Consider the following 18661-nt stretch of genomic DNA (forward strand, 5'->3'; position numbering starts at 1 on the left):
CATTTTCAAAGACATAGCATATAAGTTTCTACCAGAAATGTGGCAAAGTATAAATAAAAAATGTAAATAATCCCTACATATATTATTGATATTAAAAATTCAGGATCACTGTTCCCTATAAAGCTGTTGTTTAAAATCTTGGTTGAAGCATTTGCCGAAATAGCTCAGGAATTAAGAATAAAATCTTTTGTTCTTTCTGTATATAAAGCATATGATGGAATTATTCATATCACTGATATGAACTTGGCATTTTACTATTATAGACAACATTCACCTTTTATCTAAGAACTGTTGCCTTCTTAGGCACACTGAATTTCATTTTACTTTTTAAACCAACATTAGCGGTTTCCTTTGTGTTGTCATGTTCCATCCACATTCAAAAGATATGCCACTTGGCAAGTTATTGCTTACACTAAGGTGAGTTGGAGACAGCAAGTCATGATGAATGGTAGGCGCTCGCCTTCTGCTAAGTCCTCTCACTAGCTAAGAATCGTGTACTCAAGACCACACGTGCACTGTTTCAGTTAGGATAGGCTATGCTGTAATAACAAAGATCTCCAAATTGAGTGTCTCAGGGAATAAGACATTTATTTCTCTTTCAGATAAAAAGTCAGGGTGAGAGTTCCAGGTCAGTGGCAGTCATTCCGTGGGCCAGGATGACAGAGTTCTATCATCCTTTCAAGGTGGCTATTGGGTCCATGTCAGGAGGCCAGACAGTGAAGAGGCATGTAAGAGCATACCAGCGACAGAACTCTAGCACCTGGCCACTCTAGCCTTGCCTGACTGCAAGGGAGACCAGGAAATATAGTTCAGCTGTGCTCTCAGGAAAAAGAGGAGAAGGGATTTTTGTGAGCAGCTTGCAGCCTTTGCCACATGCACTATACAAATTTCTGCCTCAACAAAATAAAAGATACTGTATAAACAGTGATCATGGCCTTTGGGGTTGTCACAAGCATTCACACCTGCAAACTGCAAGAATTCATTCTACCTAAGCATCTATTTATGCTTAATCTCAGTTAGGGAGGGGAAAAGGAAAGAAATGGTTTATTTTGGGGGGGGATAATATAGGAGGTAATATTAGCTTGTATAAATAGTCTCAAATGCAAGGCTAAAGTCTTTTTTTAAAATACATTTTAGTATTATATAGTGTATGTTGAGAAGCTTTTCTCTCTTCAGTTCTTCAATCTATTGAGGAGGGAAATAGGCCAAGGAAGTTAAACTTCTCTTCTCAGGGGGCCTAACTGTTGGCCCAGGCTGGTTTCCAAGAGCTGAAACAAGGGATGGTAACTGGTGGGGCTGTTCTTTTGCTGAATAAAGAGAAGAAAAGAAGAATTCCATGTCTGTTTCCCAGGCACAGGGACGACCAGGAAGCAAGGAAATCTCCAATTTTCAAGTCCACTGAGCAGAATACAAGAACAGGGTCCAAGACAAAGAGTTCTCCATTGAGAACCAGCAAAATGGAGCAATCAAGTCCTGTGGGCAGGCTGAGCCTGGAAAGAAGCCCAGAGGCCACAGCTTTCTTGGGAGGGAGGTTTCTCTGGACCCTTAAGGAACTGAGACTGACATTCCAACCCTGCCGTGAGTTTGAGGTTTGTCCACTCCCTCCATTTGGAGAAGAGTAATCTGAAGCTAAATCAGCACGTTATGATCACGCTGATCTATGGAAAATCATGAAGCGAAAACAAAAGTTCACAAACAAAATTAGTAGAACCACCTGTAGGACCTGTGTTGAAAGAGAAACTAGCTTTCGTGGAGAAGAGGTGTGAATAACATGGGAATTAAACACACTGACTTTGGATTTAAAAAGTTTGATTCAATTCCTGTTCCTGCCACTAAGTAGCCTGTGACTTTGGGTGGGTAATCTATACTCTTTAAATCTTAGTTTCCTATCTGTAAAGTGGGAGATAAAAATGATACCTAACTCTTATGTTTTCTTTAAGATTTAAATGAATGTTCAACTGTATTTAATAATGTATAGGAACTCAACAAATATTAGCTAAAAGTATTTCCAAAAATGGAGTTTTTCTTTACTTTCTTTCTTGGTATAAAAATTGTCCCTTATATCTAAAAACCAATCAGTCCATCAAACCTCACCCCCATGACCTCATAGCCTCTACTGAGTACAAGGTGAGGGTTAAGTTATGACAACTGACACATCTAGCAAAAATATATGTTAGTTTAAGACATTTCCTTTCAGACATGAGTGTTCCACTGCAAACCTAGGTATATTTCTAAGATCTTAAGGAAATAAATACTATAAAACGTGACATAGTTCAAGTAATGTAAAAAAAAATGTCCACAGGGATATCTCTGAGCATCCTTTCATATGAGATGTCCCATATGCTAAGAATTCATGATTCTCTGCAATTTATTTAATATTTCCCAAACAGGCCATCTTTCCTATCATTACTCTTTCCAGATCAGTATAAACTCTATTTTCAAGGACTCCCAGGCCTTTTGTAGGAACTCATCATCACTGGGCATGCCAGTACATCTTCTGGCAAACTGTGAGAACAGTATTAGTTGACAATTGTGAGAACAAAAGATTTTTCTAAAGGAGATGAGGCAGAAAGGGAAAGCAGATGCTTCTGAGGAACAGGGAGAAATATCAAGAGAATTGGCCTATCTTCTTGGCACCCGAAAGCCTGAAGATGAGGGGGGTGTGCCAGTTCATTGCCTAATGAAGGCCGAGAGGGAAGGACCCAGCTGACTGCTCACTAAAGGTGGCTTGAAAAAGGAACTTGACCACAGTCATAGAGAAGAGGAGTTGCAACATAGATTGGAGGCATATAAAATTCACTGGTGTGGCAAAATTAAAGAGACTTCTCAAATGTGCTGGAAAAATTAGTGGAATCTTTAGATTATTGCAAAACTGTTTCATAATAGTGACATTAATTAATATTTATTAAGCATCTGTTATGTGTCCTATACTGTGCTAAGTACATTACATGCTTTACTTGAGTTAATATCCCACCCCTAAGGCTAAGCACCAATATTGTCCCCAGTATCCAGATTGGGAAGCTGAGGTTCACAGAGGTTATGTCCTTAGTCTTAAGTAACTTTAAGGAATGAATGCAAAGTGCAGAGCAAAAATCATTTACTCAGAACCTAGCTAGGGAAAGAGTTCTGTTCATAAACATACTTTTCAGTGATACTTAAATTCTAAGAAAACTTTGCTCACATCCTCCTGGATGAATTGATAACTAGTTTTTGTGTCAGGAAAGGCATGTTTCTCTGAGGTCATGTTGCAGCACTTTCTAAAGGGTTTCCCTCAAAGGTGTTTCATCTATTAGTATCAGCAAAGATCTCATGGAATGACTAATTTTTAGTAGTTGTGACCTGCAAGTCTTTGTTGAGTCATTCTCTTTAGAAATAACATCCTGATTCATCAGGTCTTTTTTTAACGTTAATTATATTTAACATCTGACATCTTCTTTACCCTTTATCCACATCACTGAATACCAGGGAAAAAATAAGCCAAACCCAGATTTAGGTTAAAATAATACTCGATTATTAGTGATTTAAAATGAAAATTGAGTAACTTCAACATCCCATTAAAAAGAAAAGCTCACATTTCATAAGGTAAAAAGGAACATTAAGTATTTTTTCTTAATATTTAATGTTAATTTCATCCACAAGTTACATGATACAAATTGTATGCTTTTACATACTAAAGATTTTTTTTAATGTGATCATTCTAAGAAATGCAATAATCAGCAAGAAAGCATCTACTAAAAATTAGCTGCCTTTCTAGATTCTTGTGGAACTGCAAAATGATTTATAATAAATAGCTAAGGCTTCTAAAATTGTCACTAATGTTTGTATAATAAGGTGTGCCCTGGCCTTTAATTGAAAATGGTTAGTATTTGAACTCCCGATGTGCAGAAAGATGTCAGCAACACTGGATCAGATAGACTTAGAGAGAAACTTCGTTTTCCCTTTGATAAAACAAAAGTACCTGTGGTGAACATTTGTTGTTTTTGCCAGTGCAGCATCCCTTCTCCTTGGCTTGATAATGTCCCTCTGACTTTCTGGGGGATCTACCCATCCCCATCATGTACCATTTGGTGGGCTCATTAAACTATGAATCAAAGTGCAGAGGGGTACGGTTGGCACTTCTCATCTCTACTCTCACTTTCCAAGACCAATCAGATAGGAGTCCTAGGAATTTGGCCCAAGGACAGAACACAGTCAGAGCTGAGTCTTTTGATTACAACTCCCCAAAGAGATTGTCCTTGTTTCTTCCTGCCACTGTCCTGCTTGTCTCTGGAGGTCTGACTGTGCTTCCATTTTTTAGATCTTAGGAGCTACTCCACATTCTTCCACTAAATTCGCCTCTTAAGTTAGTCAGTTTCTGTTGTTTACATTAACTGGTACTGTACATGTTCTTTGTTTTTTTTACTGAAAATCTTAGTAAACACTTTTGTTCTTTTTAACATCTGAAATGAGATCAAACCTTTCCTGACAGTGTTTCAGTTTTAACAAACGTAGTATTTTCAGTTGGGATGAACTCTTCTTGATTAAGAGAATCATACCAGAATCTAAACCGTGTCATAACAGATACAAGTGACTACATGTAGTAAAAACAAGAGCTCTCTTTCATTCTTAATTTATTTCTTCTAAACACTTACTATTTTGAGTTATCATCACTGGGGGAAAAAAACAGAAAATATAACTCTTTTGTTCTTGAGCTTTTTCAAAGCCTGCCTTCTAGTGTGTTGTTAGAGCCAACAAAAGGATGCTGATGGCTCTCTTTTCGGGTATTGAAACAGGTAAGAAACTATCTTTCTGGTTTAGGCTAAATGTCTGTCCAAAGGTATACTCTAAAGAATGAAAACTATTTTTTTTAGACATTTCAGGTAAAATTCACTTAGGTCTCAGTTATCTGGCCACTTAGATTTGAAATGGTTAGCAGCTTGAAGTTTGGATTGGTTAGATCAGTTGAAAATAGATCTAGCCATTCACTGAGGAGTGACAGTTACCAGTCTGGGCATGGGTCCTCCCCCACCAGCCAACATGCCAACCAAGCTGGAACCACCCTAGATCTCTCATTGTATTCAACACCAACACCCATCATATCTGAGGTTTTAAAATTCATAACATGTACATACAGAGAAGTGCATAAAACATGTAAGTACATGTAAAGAACAATTATAAGGGGAATACATTCAAAACTGTTATTACATTTATTATATTCAGCATTTTATATCCACCTACTGAAAGCTCCCCTAAACCCCCAAGGCCAAGGTTCCATGCACCTCATGTGATGACCTTTAGTCCTTGTCCTTATCCCTATCAAGGCACTTAACTCACTCTTTCAGCTTTTTGTCCAGACATCACCCATTACCAGTGCTCACACATAAAGCATATTAAAGACACAGATTATGCCTTCTAACCACTGTATTCTCTCAGCTAGGCATGGAGTGCGTCACTTTGTAAATAACTGATAATAAATGAACGAATGAAAATAAATAAATGACCCATCACTGTCTTCAAGTAACATCAAGGACAGTTGGAGGAGAGAAACCAGTAAAACAAAAATTAAATACAATTTGCTAAGTGTTTTTTCATAAGAAGAGCCCAGGGGGTGCTGAGATTCAGGAAATTGGCACCCACTTCAACCAAATCTTCCTGGAAATGGTGTGCTGAGCCTTAGTGGAAGAGCAGGTGTCTCCAGTTGAGACAGCAACAAAGGAGTATGATGCAGGAAGGGCAGGAGACCTCATAGCTTGAGATGCTGTTAAGAGACTAAGACACAGCCTAAGTCAAAGTTTCTTAATCCAGAATCTGCAGATCCTGACAGGGTCCATGGATAGAATACGAAAGAGTCATGGACTTGGATGGGAAAAAAAAATCTCTGTTTTCATTAACCTCTAACTGAAATTTAGCATTTTTTAAAAATTAATTTATTTTATTTATTTATTTGGCTGCGTTGGGTCTTTGTTGCTGTGCGCAGGCTTTCTCTAGTTGTGGTGAGTGGGGGCTACTCTTTGTTGCAGTGCACAGGCTTCTCATTGCAGTGGCTTCTCTTGTTGAGGGGCATGGGCTGTAGGCACACAGGCTTCAGTAGCTGTGGAACGTGGGCTCAGTAGTTGTGGCTCATGGGCTCTAGAGTGCAGGCTCAGTAGTTGTGGTGCACGGGCTTAGTTGCTCCGTGGCATGTGGGATCTTCCCAGACCAGGGCTCGAACCCATGTCCCCTGCATTGGCAGGTGGACTCCCAACCACTGTGCCACCAGAGAAGTCCCTAGCATTTCGTTTGATTATAAATGTTAGGTGACAAACAACTACAATACTACTATACAATCATAGTATTAGTGATAACCTATGACCTTTGTTATAAAGACAAATAATAGAAAATTTCATATCATAGTAGAGTTGTTGTGGATATCTTGAAATACAGTTTACACTCATTGATAATTTAATATTTTGGCAGTAATTGGATACACTAAAGATCTTTATATTTAATGTTTTAATAAACACAGGTACACATATTTACAAATTTGTTTATTAATATTTAGGTGCCTATTTCTGTAAAATTGATTTCCTTTGTTATTCTATATATTGTATTATATGTGTTTAAATATTTAAAACTGTGTTGAGAAGGGATGTATAAACTTCTCCAGATTGGCAAAGGGGTCCATGAAAACAAGAAGGTAAGGAACCCCTGCTCTAAAGGCTTTTCAGGGTGGAAATCATAGAATGGGACTAATGAAAGAATAAAAGGTAACCTTTGAGCCAGTGCTCTCACTAGAGGAACCCACTCAATCCTAGAGGAGTTTTTCCTGCATATCATTATTTTTGTTTTATTCCTTGCGTGGGGCTCACACACCACGAAAGCATTATTTGCTTTGAATGTTATCAAAAAAAAAAAATCAAGGCACAAATTTGCTAACTAGTGATTTCATTATACCAAGGACACAGCTTTGGATTTTTGAACGAAGTCACTTTTTTTTACAGATTACAAAGAAGAAGGGGCCAAATGTTGAGCTTTAGGAGATGAATACATAAATTATATTTGAAAGTAAATTTATGAAAAGAAAATCATAATCATCATCATAATAAATTATCTCGAATTTGTACTTCTTTTCAAAGATGTTTCATATCTACCACGTTTGTCCTCATAAAGTCTTTGAAATAGGTAGAATATGTATACAGGGGAATAAAAAAAGGAAATTGTGACACGAAGGAAGATGTTAGGGTTGGTTGACTGAAACTTAACAAGTACGTAATGTCTGCCATGTACTCTCCATATTGTGTGTGACAGTGGAATGACACAGGGGGTAAAAGACATCATTTCTAACTTCAAAGCATGCCCATTTTATTCCATATATGGAGCCAAACCATGTATCTGTGAAAGAGTATGAGACTGTGTATCAGTATAACTGGAGACAAAACTTCAAAAGTAACCTACTAGAGTAGAGTAATTTTAACACACATAGATTTGGGGACGCTTCATGGAAAAGGCGTTATAAGCTCCACTTTTAAGCTCAAGAGTAGTAGATGAACTAACAATTATTGAGCATTTAGTAAATTCTGGCCACTATGGTAAGCATTTGTCATGTTCCTTAGGGTCATACAGCAGGTAGGTGATAGATTCTGCAGCGGAACCCAAGACAATCTGAATTCCAAGTCAGAGCTCTTAAATAATTACCTCCATGGGGACTAGGACTGGGTCTCTTTGTTATGTTGTTTCTGGAGCAGCTAGCACAGTGTTTGGTAGATTTTAGATGTTCGAAAGTTTGTAGTTGAATGTATTTTAACTAAATCAAGGAGGAATGGCTCCAATCTAGTAAGTGGTTAACACTGAAATTCAACTGAACTGGCTGTTAATTCTTTCCATTAAACCCATTACTCCAAACAACTAACAGCTCAGACATAGGCAAAATCACGCTTAATCATCCCTTCATTCCTATAGCTCAACACTGAACAACAACGAAATACATAACTATATATAGAGAGGGAGTGAGATGAGCACGTGTGTGTGTGTGCATATATGTGTGTTATTTATGGGAAACTCCTGTTCATCATTCAACTTCTTCTTGGCCTCCATTTCTTTTTATTATCATAAGACCTATACTTCTTCTTTTCATTATGATGTTCTAAATATTTTAATGTGAGCATACATTGGATTTTAGCCTTATTTATCATTTCTTTATATTTAACTTTCACTTTGTATCTTATAATATCCTATCTCCACAAATCATATGGGTAGATGACAAATTGTTTCTTCCTTTTATATATTTCCAAATAGACTATCCTTCCTGGATGTATTACTCACTTTTTCTTTATTCTTTTCTACTGAGGGTCCTGACAGGAAAATCACAGGTCTTGATTTTAAAAGGCTTGCCACTCAGTTTCCTTGGAATTCCCACCTCCATGCTACCTCTCCCCAGAGAAATCCTAGTTGAACAGTTCTGATTGAATTACCTAAATCCTTTGACATCTTCCTATCAAGCGTTTACACAGGACAATTACCTAAAATGAGGATTTTATAAATAATTACATCAAATGCTTCTCAGAGTTCAAATTTTAAAATGCCATCTCTTTAAATATTAGCTAAAGAGATGTTCAAATTGTCTCAGAGAAACTGATGATGCTTATCTTAAATGAGTTCTTCTGGATGAATATTGATTTCCTCTTAATTTTTGTTCTGTGATTTTGTGAATTCTTGACAGCCCATTCCCATGACAATATTTAGGAGGTCATATCCACAGAACAATTCAAAAACAATTCCGGGATGTACTCTCTATTTCCCAGGCCAGGCTTTATTTCTTCAGAGGCTAGGTAGTATTTCTTCAGCGGCTCCTTGATTCAAGCAGCAGTAACTAAACAAGGGATGCTCGCTACTCAAAGTGTGGTCCTCACAGCAGCATCTGCATCACCTGGGACTGCAGAACTCTGGCTCCACCCTGGGCCTGCTGAATCAGAATCTGCATTTTAAACCAGATGCCCAGAAGATGTTTTAAACGGTTAATCTAGTGCTACTGCTCTAAATGATTAGTAGTGAGTATTTAAGGATACAGTATGGAGATGATATCTTCACTCAAATTTGGACTCAGTGGAAAAGAGTGAGGGAACTGACAAGTGAGAGCATGATTGCCTTAGGAGCGGGGTAATTGCATCGCCATTACAAACCCTTCCTAACTCTTCTTCATCTTCTCCTCCTCTACCAAATTAACATTCTCTTGAATTTCCTCACAACAGGAAGTGCTTTTTCCTACCCAAAGGAGTTTCAAATGCCCGTTGGTTGGTTGACTTCAACACCTCACAGACTGACCGTGGTAGAAGGGATGAGACTAGGGAGACACCAGGGTCTACAGCTCTGAGGAGCCTCCAGTGCCTCCACCAGGACAGCCATAGCTCTCTTGAGCACACCTGGAGGAGAGTGATGGCCATGTAGAGGGAGAGGTAGGAGGTAATGAGGAGGGAAAAGTGGGTCTCTGTCCTTAAGACAAGACTGCTGTCATTGATGAGTCTCCCTGCTGCTCTGGGGAGTGATGTGTGTCTTCACAGCAGCCCCCAGGGCTGGGTTGGCCACATTCTCTATGGTAATGACACTGGAGCATTAGCTTTCTATTTTTTAATAAACGAATTCCCATGCCCGTGCCTCCTTCCCTAGAATGTTTCCCTCTTAAAAACCTCATCCTTCCTTACCTAGATTGTCTGCACTTAAGGAGCAAAAAAGAATACTTTTCTGTTTACCCTGTGGTTTGGGGGTCCTGCCCTCATACTCACAGGGTCAGGATCAAAAGTACAAACGGAGGTCCATATACTGTATGTCTAAATATTTAAAAGCTTAAGCCAACAAATGCTTACATGAAATATGTTCCAACCTACATTCTTGATCTAGAAAGCTAGGCTCAAATTTAAGATGCATTATAGCCCTTAGTTCTGTCCACGACAGAACTAAGGGCTAACAATAGCTAACCTTTATCACAATCTTGGGCACAGTCTACCCTTTGGAGGATGGACAAGACAAAGATGCCAATGCAGATCCAATACAGTCAGTGTCTTTTGGGTGGGGAGTTCTGGGGTTTCTGAAATGCAGGCAGTGGTCTTAGAACCGGGGTCACACACAGTGAAAAGGGAAAGAGGCAGCAGAGGGCTAGAGTCAAATCTCTGACACAGGAGTCCAGAGCAGAGGATTCTCTTCCCCAAGCCTAAGGGCAGTGCTGAGGCTGGGGGTGGGAGGCAGACAGGGGGGGACTCTTGTACATTGGTACAAAAAATTGTCACTGCACAGCAGAGAAAATGCAGAGAATACAACCCAGTGGAAAACTCACACACTCCACAGGTCAGAGAGTTAAAAGTTGCAGTCTCGGGAACTTTCCACACAAACAAACAGGCATCTGGTATTTTCAGCTGATACTGGAAAGAATTCAAGTCCTTCACACAGGGCAATTGGAAAAATCTCCATACATAAAAAGTGTACTTGGTGTCAACTGCATAAAGAAGAATTCGGGCCTTGCTGAGGCTTTTACTAAAGCCCCTGAAGCAAGATACCGACTCCCAGGACAACCAGGTTAAGATACAGAGAAAAGAATTATTGCCAGAATCTAGAAAAAGAAGAATCCAGACCATCCTAGGTCAGAAATTATTTTCTTGGTTACAGATCTATGATATATCCTCATGGTTCACTGAACAGCAAAGTGTACATAGTTCTTTCAGGGTCAGGGCACACGATGACTCTGAATATACCCTGTTGTTATCTATATGAATTCTCTAAGTTATATTATTTATAGATACTTACACCAGCTCAGGAGAACCAATTGTGCCCTTTCTTCCCATCCCTGCCTGCAGTGACTTCAGGGTGGTTTCTTGAAATTGGCATTGGTGAGGGTATTTTTTTAACACCATAGAAAGGCACAAACGCTATAAATCAGAGCTGTCTTCCCCTGGAGAGCCTTTTGTTATGAATTTACCAGCACACAACTGTACGTAGGCCCGAAGTGGGCAAAAATATCAGGTAAGTAGTTCTCTTCTTAATAATGCTAATTTCTGAGTAGGCTACATATTTATTACACACAACCGTAATTTACATACTTGTATCTAAATTTTATTTCAAGATATAATTGTCCAAAAACACTTTAGATTTTGTTTTCCAACTGTTATGAATGAGAAATATCCATATTTTAAAATTGTCAGGGTTATCTCCCAGATTATTTTATCCAAATGTGATTTGAAAAGAATAATTTATTGCACAAGAAGGTAATAAAAACTAGTTCCGCGTTTGGGAAAAAGGAAAAAAATATTCTCCTGCACCTGGTCAGAAAGTGCTACTTAGCTTTTGAGAATAATTTTGAACGGTACAAAGGCATTCTCATGTTGATGGTCTTACTCTGGGGCTTGTTTTCTGAAACTGCCTAGAGCATCAAATCCAAAATAACAGGTGTGCGTGCATTTCCTATGGGAGTCTGTCATTCCTTTGGTTCCCCTCTCCTGTAAGAAATAAAAAAAGTCAAGTTTCTCCTTCGAGTCACGCTTCAACATGCCAAGGGCGGACATGGCACACCTGCTCCACCTTCCCCACACGTCACTCATAATCAGTGGGAAGAGAGGCATCGAGAGGGAAGAGCCTGAGGATGATCATCAGCCACCTGAAGAACTGGGCACGGCTTCCTCAGTTGTTTTCTATGTCTGAAGGCATAAAGTTACAAAATTTGGAAAGGTCAGAACTGCAGGGCAAACTAGCTGCATAACTCCTTTACTGGGAATAGGGATGGAAGAGAGTGTTTACGGTTTGTCAGCTTTCAGCACAGTTTGGAGAATACTAAACACAGGTGCCATTACTCCAGCCTTGTTCTGATTTAGTTGCAACATCTGTGGAGAAAACCACAGCCTAGAAAGAAATTACCTTGACAACTTCTTTTACTCAAAGAGCTGTTGTATTTTCTCAATGTTCTAGTCTAACACTCGCTCCAAAAACACATTTGTAGAGCTGAATTGGAAAGTTTTTCATTGGAATTGACTTTACCAGTTCTGACCTGGCTGGGGTTAATTTGTCTAGTGAAAAGTAAATATTTTGATTTCTAACAAAATTTTAAAGAATAAGTATCTGCTTTATTAATTTACTGTGATAGGCTTAATGATGGCCCCCAAAGATGTCCACATCCTAATCTCCAAAACCTGTGAATATGGGATGTTACATGGCTAAAGGGGCTTTACAGGTGTGACTAAGTTAAGATCTTGAGATGGGGAGAGCATTCTGAATTACCCAGGTGGGTGCAATGTAGTTACAAGGGACCTTATAAGAGGGAGAGGAGAAAGCAGAGATTTGATGTTGTGCTGCTGTCTTTGAAGGCAGAACAGGGGGTCTGGAGCCAAGGAATATAAGTAGTCTCTGCAAGCTGGGAAAGCAGGGAAATGAATTTGTCCCTAGAGCTCCCGGAAGAAATGCAGCCCTGATGACACCTTGACTTCAACCCAGTGGAAGACATTTTGGACTTCAAAGCTCCAGAACTGTAAGAAAATACATTTTTGCTGTTTTTAAACCACTAATTTGTTATAGCACTGGTAGGAAACTAATACTTTTACAGAGTAAAAGTTAAAACTCTGTTCAACTTTTTTGGGGGAATTTGTATCTGAAGCCCACAAAGTTAAGAGACCATACAATTACGTTTCACCGCACACTGTTACTTGTCACAATTATATGCAAATAACTATCTAGATTTTATACTCAAGATACTTGTGATTCAACAACATTGTTTTTATTTTAAGGCTAAAGGATAATTTTTAGACTTAAGGAAGAATATACGATAGCATCAGTGGGGGAGAAACATATTTAAAATACTAACAGATTCAGCACTGCTGAAGCAGATAGTTTAATTATGATAACTTGACTTTTTGATGAGTAAAATCTCACATTCTGTGGAAATGGAGTTTGGGTGTGTGCGTGCAGTTAACTGGAAGGATAGAAGGAAGCAGAATAAACCATTTTAAGAAGGCTATCCAAAACTTCAAGGGAAGTCTATGTTTTATTCCTCACTTTAAAAAAAAAAAAAGGGATAGATGCCAAGGTTTTTGTTTGTTTGTTTGTTTGATGCCAAGGTTTGTGGCAGAGGGGAGTAACCCAACAGTCGCTGGTTTATAAACTCTGAGGAGTGAAGCTGATAAGGCACGGGCAGAACAGTGTCTTTAGGAAATCAGTTAAATGAGGCACAGTCCTACAAATGAACCATAAACCCAAAGAAGAATACAGGTTTTTAACCAATTTTTCTCTGACCTAAGAAACCATGAGACGGAAAAAAAATTCTATAAGGAAGAAGCCTGCCCTGGAGAGAAGCCAGGGTCAGCCAACTGGAGCAAAGCTTATTGTCACTGTTTTCATAAGGTGGATGGATGAGGATTCACCGGGTGAATGAGGAAGGAACAGTCAAAGGTGGTGATTGTTTGCAAAAAAGTATCTTGGATGTTCCCTTGCTGTGAAATAAGCAGGAATAAGGTAACAGAATTAACTTAGGTCTTAGATGTTGGATCGCCATTTATGAAATCTGCTACCTTGATGGGATTTGAGGAAACCATTCAGATTTGGGGGTGGAGCCGCAGAATTTCTTATCCAACAGTTCCTCTTTACTCAGCAAATAGAGGGCTGTGTAAAGGTCTCTGGATGCAAATCTCAGAGCTGTGTGATGAGCCAAGCACAACAGCAAAATAGGTCCTGAACCCATTTGCACCTGAGGTGGAATTAGTGAGCGAGACCTTTAGAAAAAGCAGTACTTGCGGGCAGTTTCCAATGAATACCAAAAGCTAGAAACTCCTTTCTAGATGGATAGGGTGAGGGTGATGCCTTTTCTTCGAGGGTCTACATTAATTGTCTCTCAACTCAACTGCTCTCAACATATTCTAGTTTTACTTTGCAGCAGTGACCAGGGTTTTCTATCTCTTACTTCCATGACTACTTAGATGGCCTTGCTTTTAAAAATTGTGTAGCATGGGCTTCCCTGGTGGCGCAGCGGTTGAGAGTCCGCATGCCGATGCAGGGGACGCGGGTTCGTGCCCCGGTGCGGGAAGATCCCACATGCCGCGGAGCGGCTGGGCCCGTGAGCCATGGCCGCTGAGCCTGCACGTCCGGAGCCTGTGCTCCGCAACGGGAGAGGCCACAGCAGTGAAAGGCCCAAGTACCGCAAAAAAAAAAAAAATTATGTAGCATGTACTATGCCAGTGTCCTCATTCTGCTTCCCCACCCACTCAACTTAGACCCCAAAGGCATAGTTTGTAAACTGTGTTGTCTCACAGACCCCTTTAAAAATCTAATAAAAGATGTGTAACCCTCCCACTCCACCGAAACAGGAGACTGTATATATGCACATAATTATACACCAAATGCCACATATACTTGCAGGAGTTCATGAACCCCTGAAAGCCCATTTATGGAAACCTATGTTAAAAAAAAAAAAAAAAAAGGCCTTTGCCCTAAAGGATTGTTTCACCCTGTTTTAGGGTTGCTAAGAGCTTTAAAAAGTGAGAGAGAAGGAGTGCAGTGATGCATGTGCCTTCTCAGATAGCTTGGATAGCTCCATGAGCTGTTGAAGAGTCAAAAAGCAAATAAACGTCAACAGTTCTGAATCCCAACATTGTTTAATGACAACCTTCCCATGTTTGCCAACTTGCTGCTTAACAGCAATCCTGTTGACACTGTGGAAAAAGCTTTCCAGGTCCTCCCAGGTAAATAACCCACTCCTACCGATCACCTGGCTGCCCAGTTGAACTCTTTAATACACACAGAATTCATGATGATGAGTCATTCTTTGCCAAATGCAACTTGACATAGCATAGATTTTAATTCTTCATGAGATCTTTTCATATACTAATCCCAGCAAAGATAATTATAAGAAGGCATCAATTTTAAGCAAAACTGTATAACAAGTAAAATGTATTGTTTCCGTATTTGTGAAAAGTGTAAATGTCTAACTTTTCTGAAGCATTCTAGTTCCTATTGCTCTAATGCCTAGCATGTGACTTTTGGACAGGTGAAAAGATGATTTTTAGCTTATTTCACTTGCTGGTGAAGTTAAGTCTCACCAATTTATGTGAAATTCAGTGTGTTACTGGGAACAGGGAGGTAACATTGATGAAAATTATAACATTCATCAATTCATTATAAAAAATAATGGGAGACGTGGTAGGTTTCCTGAGGAAGAAAAACAGTAAGAGTCGAGGGAAGCAGAGCTTTTGATGTAGAAAAGACAATTGTGGAATGAACGGCAGATAAACAGCATTGTGCCCTTGCTGGCTCCACAGCAAAAGTAACTTGATCACTCTGGACAACTTGGCAAGAAGCCTCAGGCAGGCGCAGAGAACTATCCCAGGCAAGCAGGGGGTGGGGCGTGGAAGTTGTTAGATTGGCTAACCAAGCCCTTCCCTAACAGCCAGGAAGGAAACAGATTACCTATGGCTGTGACTAAGGAACCTATGGCCAACAAGACCAGTTGCCTGCATAGAATTCTGCCAAGAAGTCTAATAGCTTCAGCTTTCACAGTGGTTTTACTCATGTTTGGAAACAGGTGGGAATATTGGGGGGGAAAAAGTCAAGAGGCAGTTTTAACTTTAAACAGTAAATGAAGATAAAGATTTCCCCAGTGGGGGGGAGGGATAAATTAGGAGTTTGGGATTAACATATACATACTACAGTATATAAAATAGATAACCAACAAGGACCTACTGTAGAGCACAGGGAACTCTACTCAGTGTTCTGTAATAGCCTATATGGGAAAAGAATCTGGAAAAGAATAGATATATGTATAACTGAATCACTTTGCTGTACACCTGAAACTAACACAACATTGTAAGTCAACTATACTCCAGTATAAAATAAAAATTTAAAAAAAGATTTCCCCAAATCAAAAGTGATTAAATTACTAGAAACCACCTTAAATGCTAGAGATCACATTGGAGGTAGACAGATCAGCTAGGACATGGTTTCTGGTTTAAGATAAGAGGAGCCTGAGTTGGAATTGTAGTATAATGAAATTCTTGAGGACCAGCATGTTAGATATAATTTAATCCCCTTCAAGCTCACATTTTACATATGAGGGTGTTCACAGAGCATCTGTGTCACTATATGATTCTACCTAAAGTACTATAGTTAGTGGAAAACCTAATAGGCTCCAGAGCCCCTGAGGACGAGTTCAGGGACCCTAGAAATAGAGAATTGGATGCAAGAGATACTACAGTGGAAAACCAATTAAAGATTAATAACAACTGAAGAAGTTACAAGTTAGTGAGAAAGCATCAAATTTAACCAGGTGTTAGCATGATTTAGAATACATTTTAGTGTTTTCGTTAACTTCTTGGGTTAGGATTCTTATTTTTAAAAAAGCACACTCGAATCACTCTGTAACTGCAGAAAGCCAAAAACAATAGTTAAGGGGTTTTACCATTACAAATTGTCGATAAAATGGAATGATCTACCCTGTTCCTCTTATTTGAATAGAAAGTTCTTAGAAATGTCATTCAACAATTTGTCCATATGGTGAATGATTTAAAGTGAAGACTTCTAATGATTTCTAGCCATAAATTGAGAACAAATTTTAAGCTAGGCAAAATTATTAGATTCTAATAGTCACATGAACTTTATCTAAGAAGCCGAAGGTCTAAAAACCTGCAGTAAAAAAGGACACCTTGACTTTATTAATAGTGTTTTAAAACCCTAGTACAATCTTTTCCAGAGTTATAATAACACACAAAAGTAGGGAAAAGACTTCCAAGAAGTCTTCTGCAGTTTATTAAGGAACTTCATCTACTGGAATTTATTTTATTATTATTTATTTTATTATTATTTTATTTTATTATTATTATTTTATCATTAGTATTATTTTTACTATTACTGAATTAGGAAAAATTGATCTTTCTAGGCATAGCCAAAAAGTCTCTGTTCTATACACTCAAAATTCACCTTAAATTATCCCAGATGTCATTTACTTGAAATGTGTAGCAGTAAAACCCCTTCACTGAACTATTGTTTTGGGGGTTCTTGACACAGAGTGATTAAGATATACTTAAAAAAATATGGATTTTAACTCAAGCTAAAGAACCATAAAATTAGTTTTAAATCATGCTAATACACAGTTATAATTTTGTGCCTTTTTTTTTGGCTGTGTTGGGTCTTCGTTGCTGCGCACGGGCTTTCTCTAGATGCGGCGAGCAGGGGCTACTCTTTGTTGTGGTGCACGAGCTTCTCATTGTGGTGGCTTCTCTTTTTGTGGAGCATGAGCTCTAGGCGTGTGGCCTTCAGTAGTTGCAGCACGTGGGCTCAGTAGTTGTGGTGCATGGGCTCTAGGGCATGTGGGCTTCAGTAGTTGTGGCACACAGGCTTAGTTGCTCCGCAGCATGTGGGATCTTCCAGGACCAGGGATCAAACCCGTGTCCCCTGATTTGGCAGGCGGATTCTTAACCACTGCACCACCAGGGAAGTCCCTGGTGCTCTTTTCACTAATTTGTAGTTTCAATTGTCCTTTAATCTACAATTGATTTTTCTTAGCCTTGGCTTAAGATGCAATGTATCTATTTGGCCACCTAATGTGGTGATGGCAAGGCCACAATAGAATTTACTGGGGCCCAAAAGTTAAGCACCTATCAAGTGACTCCAAAGAGAATGTAGGAAAGAAGTGAACCCTATCCTTTTTATTTACACAATTTTCTTTTTATAAGAAATTATTTAAAATTTATGACTATGTAGGTATTTCAATGATGAAAATAAACTAGATTAAAAATAAGCCAGGGGTGATACATGAAAGCATTTTGGCATAAAGAAGGAAATGTCTATAGTTTGGACTCCTCTGAAGAGGAATATGGTAAACAGCAAGTGCTATACCAATACAATTTGTATTACTATTAATCACCAAAGCCCATGTGATAAAACCTTATCCAAACACTAACCTCATAAGAGATGGAACATGCAGAAATATCAGTGGACTCTTCATAAGCTAGAATCGCAAGAAACTACAAGAGTATTTTCAGAAAAAGGCAAAGCATCCTCTATCACTTCTCTTTTAGAGATATCGTGAATAGAACATTCTGCAGAGTTTGAAATGGGAAGCATAAAGAAGGTGTATTGTGGTGTTAAGGATGATGACAGTTGACTGTTTAAGGACCAGGCCTTGTTTCTTAGGCATGAAAAGGCAACAGCGATGACCAAGAAAGTGCTGAATTCATTCTGCCAGGATTTAGGAATAAACTGATGAAGTTCCAAGCACAGTGACTCTGCATATCACTCCCATTTCTGAGAAACTGCCATAGCAAAGTTTCTCAATTATGTTTCCAGCTGAATTATCAGAAAGTGTTGCTCAGAGCACTAACTTACCCTTCAGAGAACTTCCATATTATTCATGCTATTTAGACAATTCTAATTCCAAACAATCCAGAGAAACCAGGAAAGAATCAGAGTTCACCCTTCAGTCCCTGGTTCTTGGAACTTACTTGAGCCAACCTACACATGCCAATACCTTTTCTTTTGTTCCTTTATATTAATATGCATTAATCCTTTAATTTTGAACAGATTGAGTCATTAAAAATTAACACAGGGCTTCCCTGGTGGTGCAGTGGTTGAGAGTCCGCCTGCCGATGCAGGGGACGCGGGTTCGTGCCCCGGTCCGGGAGGATCCCACATGCCGCGGAGCGGCTGGGCCCGTGAGCCATGGCCGCTGAGCCTGCGCGTCCGG

This window comes from Physeter macrocephalus, chromosome 2, assembly GCF_002837175.3.
Source record: "Physeter macrocephalus isolate SW-GA chromosome 2, ASM283717v5, whole genome shotgun sequence".
Taxonomy (NCBI): domain Eukaryota; kingdom Metazoa; phylum Chordata; class Mammalia; order Artiodactyla; family Physeteridae; genus Physeter; species Physeter macrocephalus.